General features: G+C 36.0%; 1 non-coding gene across 1 annotated transcript; it reads right to left on the bottom strand.

The window, feature by feature from the left end:
* Positions 1 to 260: 260 nt before the first annotated feature.
* On the bottom strand, positions 261 to 367 carry LOC128040135 (small nucleolar RNA R71). Its single transcript, XR_008194795.1, has one exon. It is a non-coding gene; the product is annotated as a small nucleolar RNA R71 (small nucleolar RNA).
* Between the last annotated feature and the right edge of the window lie 5727 nt (positions 368 to 6094).

Here is a 6094-nt window from a genome sequence, read left to right as displayed (position 1 = left end):
TAGATGAGTTAACAATTTATTTAGTTCAATGGTTTGCAAAAGGAAGATCCATTTACTCATTTGGCTAGCTTTCTAGAAATCTGCAATACTTTCAAAATTGATGGCATCACTGACGACACCATTCACCCACGGTTGATCCCTTTCTTATTGAGGAACAAGCTACGCAGTGGTTGTACTCTTTACCACGAGGTTCCATCACTACATGGGATCAAATGAATGAGAACTTTCTGCTGAAGTACTTCCTTTCGGCTAAGACAGCCAAGTTGAGGAACGACATCTCTTCCTTTGAGCAGATTGATTTAGGGACGTTATATGATGCATGGGAGAGGTATAAGGACTCATTGAGAAGGTGCCCTCACCATGGGTTACCTCTATGGCTACAAGTTCAAACCTTTTACAATGGTTTGAATCAGTCAACTAAGCAACTAATCGATGCAGCAGCCGGTGGAACTCTGAATAATAAAACACCCGAAGCTACTTATGAATTTATTGAAGAGATGTCACTAAATAATCATCAATTGTAAGTCATGAAGACGAAGCCGATGAAGCATTCGGTGTCTTTAATTTAGATGCGATCACCATGTTATCAAACCAGGTAGAAATATTAAACAAGAAATTGAATGATTTATATCTTTTTGCATAGGTAAATCTAGTGATGTAATGCGATGAAAATGGAGGTAGAATAAATAATCCATAATATATACCCTTCGATTCTAGCACGGAGAATGAGCATATCAATTATCTGGGTAATAATTCTAGAACTCAAAATAACCCTTATAGTAATAACTATAATGCTGGTTGGAGAAACCACCCAAACTTTTCATGGGGCATTCAAGGAAACTAAAGATCACAACCCCTTCCGGGCTTACAACAACCTTATCAGCTAGAAAAGAAGTCGAACCTTGAAGAGATTTTGGCAAAATTTATTTCGGCGCCGGAGACTTATTTTCAAAACACCGAGATAACTTTGCAAAATCAGCAAGCATCAATTCTTAGGCTCAAAAATCAGGTTGAATAGCTTGCTAAATTGGTTTCAAAAAGGCAATAAGGTAGTTCACCTAGTAATACAGAACCCAACCTAAAAGTGCATGTGAAAGTAGTTACGTTGAGGAATGCGAAAGTGTTGGCTGAACCTGAAATGAAGCTAGAATAGGAAACTGATAAGGCAAATGATGAGGGAGTAAAACCTAAAGAAATTCAAACACAAGTAGTTAAAGAATAGAAACCACCGACCCATATCTGGCAAAGTTAAAGAAAGACCGCATGGATGAACAATTTGGTAGATTTCTTGAACTTTTTAAATAATTACATATCAACTTACCTATTGTTGAAGCTATTTCACAGATGCCCATATATGCAAAATTCTTAAAAATCTATTAACAAAGAAAAAGAAGTTTGAAGAACTATCTACTATGGAACTCAACAAGGAATGTTCAGCTATTCTCCAAAATAAACTGCCAACGAAGCTGAAAGATCTAGGAAGTTTTATTATCCCTTATTTCATTTGTAGTTTATATATTGAGAAAGCATTAGCTGATTTGGGTGCTAGTATTAATTTGATGCCTTATAAAATGTTCAAGCAACTTGGTCTTGGGGAACCCAAATCCACTAGGATGAGTATTCAATTAGCCGATAGATTTGTTAAATATCCTAGGGATATTATTGAAGATGTACTTGTAAAGGTAGATAAATTCATATTCCCTATTAATTTTGTTGTGCTTAACATGGATGAGGGTAGTGAGGTGCCTTTAATTTTAGGTCACTCTTTTTTAGCCACTACTAGGGTTGTCATTGATGTGGGTGATGGTAAACTTGTGCTTAGGGTAGGTGATGAAAAGATCACTTTTAAAATCTATGATGCCATGCGATTCTCTAGAGAATAAGATGATTCTTGTTATTTTATTAACTCTAATGATCATGTTATTCAAGATTCAGTATAGGAAATTGTTTATAAGGACATATTGGAACTGTGTCTTGTTCAAGGAGAGGAGGTAGGTGACGATAATGTTGTTATAAGTGAGACAAAAATTGATTTAGATTCTAATGAGTCTTCACTGAGACAGAAAAATTATAAGGACATTGAGGTAAACAAGGAATTAAAATTAAAACCCTCTATTGAAGAACCTCTCAAATTGGAACTAAAGCAATTACCAAATCACCTAGAGTATGCATTTCTTGGAGACAATTCTATATTAGCAGTAATTATTGCTTCAGATTTAAAGTCAAATGAGAAAGATGAGTTACTACAAGTGTTAAAGGAACATAAAAGAGCTATAGCCTGGAAGATTTTCGACATCAGAGGGATCAATCCTTCTTTTGCACCCATAAAAATTTAATGGAGGATGAGTACAAACCATGCGTGCAAGCTTAAAGAGGTTAAATCCTAACATGAAGAAAGTTGTTAAGGTTGAGGTAATTAAACTTCTAGATGCTGGAGTTACTTATCCTATTTCTAATAATACTTGGGTGAGTCCTGTGCAGGTTGTTCCTAAGAAAAAAGGCATGAATGTTGTGGCCAACGAGAAAAATGAGGTGATTCCAACAAGAACAGTCACATGATGAAGAGTTCATATTGATTATAGGAAGTTGAACGATGCCACAAGGAAAGACCACTTTCGTCTATCATTCATAGATCAAATGTTGGAGAGATTATTTGGTCACATGTATTATTGCTTCCTAGATGGACTTTCTAGCTACTTGCAAATCCCGATAGCTCCGGAGGACCAAGAAAAATTGAAATTTACATGTCCATATGGTACATTTGCTTATCAAAAAATGCCTTTTGGGTTGTGTAATGCTCCTGCTACTTTTTAGTGTTGCATGTTAGCCATATTTGATGAACTTGTAGAGAACATTATAAAGGTATTTATGGACGCCTTCTTAGTATTCGGTAATTCTTTCCACCTTGGGCTTAATTGGGAAAAATGTCACTTCATGGTTCGAGAAGGGATTGTGTTAGGCCATAAAATTTCTAGTAAAGAGATTGAGGTTAATAAAGCGAAAATTGAAACCATCGAAAAACTACCTCTTACTAGTTCAGTTAAAGTTATTCAAAGCTTTTTAGGACATGCTGGATTCTACAGAAGATTTATCAAAGATTTTTCTAAAATAGCTAAGCCCTTAACTAATCTGCTAGAAAAAGATGTGCCATTCAATTTTAGTCAAAAATGCTTAGAAGCATTTAATATTCTTAAGGAAAAATTAATTAATGCCCCGATTGTTGTTACACCTGATTGGAATTTAACTTTTGAACTAATTTGTGATGCGAGTGATTTTGCAGTAGATGTAGTTCTTGAACAGTGAAGAGGCAAGCATTTTCAGCTAATCTATTATGCTATCAAGACTTTGACAGATGCACAAGAAAATTACACTACTACAGAAAAAGAATTGCTAGCCGTGGTTTTCACATTCGATAAATTTAGACCATATTTAATATTATCTAAAGTTGTTGTTTACACTGACCATTCCGCTCTTCGTTATCTTCTAACTAAGCTAGATGCAAAATCTCGACTTGTAAGGTGGATTTTATTATTGCAAGAGTTTGATTTGGAAATCTAAGATAAGAAGGGAGCCGAAAGTCTTGCAGCAAATCACCTTTCACGATTAGAGAATCCCCATATCAAGGAGCTTAATGAAAATGAGATAAATAACTTGTTTCCTGGGGGACAACTCTTGGTTATAACCGATTCTAAAGTCACTTGGTTTGTGGATATCCCGAATTACTTGGCTACTAACATCCTACCAAAAGGGTTGACACATCATCAAAAGAAGTGATTCTTTGTCGATGTGAAAAATTATTTTTGGAACATTGTCATTCAGGACCGGCATGAGGACATTACAATGGAATTAGGGCAGCACAAAAAATGCTTGAATCAGGTTTTTATTGGCCCACACTGTTCAAGGACGCTAACAGGTATGTTGTTTCTTGTGATAGATGCCAGAGAACAGGTAATATTTCTAAACACGATGAAATGCCTCAAACTTATATGCTTTCATGTGAAATTTTTGACATCTGGGGTATTGATTTCATGGGCCCATTTCCTAACTGTTTTGGTAATAAATACATTCTAGTAGTAGTTGATTATATGTCAAAATGGGTAGAAGCTCAACTTTACCTACTAATGATGCTAGAGTGGTAGTTCGATTTCTTAAGAAGCTCTTTTCTCAATTTGGAACACTTAGAGCGAGTATTAGTGACATTTTTGTAATGCTCAATCTGATAAGGTCTTTAAGAAGTATAGGGTGCATCATAGAACAACTACCCTTTATCACCCTCAAACTAACGGGCAAGTTGAAGTTGCGAATCGAGAACTCAAACGCATCCTAAAAAAAATTATTGATTCAAATAGAAATGATTGGGAGATAAAAGTAGATGACACTTTATGGGCTTATAGGACTGTGTATAAAACACCCATAGGAAAATTTCCTTAAAGACTTGTATATGGAAAGAGTTGTCATTTACCGCTTGAACTTGAACATAAAGCATTTTGGCAATAAAATTTCTAAACTATAACCTTAAACTTACATGTGAGAAGAGATTGATGCAGCTAAAAGAGTTAGACGAGTGGCGAGCTAATGCTTACGAGAACTCAAGACTATATAAAGAAGCGACAAAGCGATGCCACGATGCTCATTTGAAGTAGCTCAAACAATTCATAGTTGGGGATCGTGTCCTTTTATACAATTCAAAGCTCAAATTATTTCCCGAAAAGCTAAAATCAAGATGGTCAGGTAATTCGTGGTACAAACCATTTTCCCGTACAGTATAGTTGAGGTAACTCATTCTGAATTTGGCACATTTAAGGTAAATAGTGCTTGACTTAAACCTTATTTTGATAATAGAATTGATAACGAGAAAAAGAAGCCTCAGCTCCACAAACCACCGTAATCATGCGAATACGAGGTAAGTCGAGCTTAGACTTTAAATAAGCTCTTCTCGGGAGGCAACCCAAATGTTTAACTTTTGCTAATTCCTTTAATTTCATTGCATGCTAATTTAAAATCTAAAAAAATATATTTTTTAACCCACACGGTCGTGTGGCATACACGGCCTGGACACACAGCCGTGTCCCAGGCCATGTGCACAATAAGGGGTTTGATAGTGAGTTACACGGCCTGGCAACACGGCCATGTGACCCACACGTCTTGGACACACGGGCGTGTCCGTGGTTGTGTGGATCCTGTGACTTAATTTTTCAAAAATTTGAAGGTTACACGGCCTAAAATAGTCCACACGGCTATGTGACATGCCTTGTGGCACACACGACCTGGACGCATGAGCGTGTCTTAGGCCGTGTGAATCTTTGAGCTAATTTTTTTCAATTTTATTTCAAGTTAGAGAGTTACATGGGCAAGGCACATGGTCGTGTGCGAGACACGACCGAGCCACATGGGCGTGTAGGATCTCACATGTACGTGGGTGAAGCAAAGGAAATCACACACGATCGTGTGGGATTCCACACGAATGTGGGAAAAGCGAAGGAAATCACACACAGCTAGACTCAGGGGCGTGTCCAAGGCCATGTGAAGACTGGGTTTAATTTTTAATTGCACACGAGTTGAAAAACACCCCACACGGTTATGTGGCCCAAACCTTAAAAATTCTTCTTCAATTTGTCTTTTTCTTCTTCCCCAAACAAGCCAACCCCTTTCCCCCCATCACCCACCTCCTCTCATTTCTCCCAATAGTTGACCAACCCCGCCCCCACCCATGTACAACACCGATTTGCACACGTGATCCCCCGTCATAACTCTGGCCACTATCTTCCGTCGGTCTTCCCCTTTTACCCTTTCATTTCCTTTATTTTATTTTATTTTATTTTTTATTATTTGTTATATTATATATTTTTATTTTACTAATCTATTTTATTTTATTTTTATTCTTATGCTTAGATTTTAATTTAATTTTAATTTATTTATGCTATTTAGTTATATTTCTATTATTTTTAATATTTTGTTTTACCATTATTCTTACTATTACCTTTAATTTTATTGGTTTCTTTTCTTTTTCATTTTATATTTATATTTATATTTATATTTATTTTCTTAGACTTATTTCATTTATTATATTAGAACTATGTTTTTATTTTTATTT

Source organism: Gossypium raimondii, chromosome 3 (genome assembly GCF_025698545.1).
Source record: "Gossypium raimondii isolate GPD5lz chromosome 3, ASM2569854v1, whole genome shotgun sequence".
NCBI classification, from domain to species: Eukaryota; Viridiplantae; Streptophyta; class Magnoliopsida; order Malvales; family Malvaceae; genus Gossypium; species Gossypium raimondii.
Note: the sequence above shows the minus strand (reverse complement) of the source record. Positions and strands in the feature narration are given on the sequence as shown.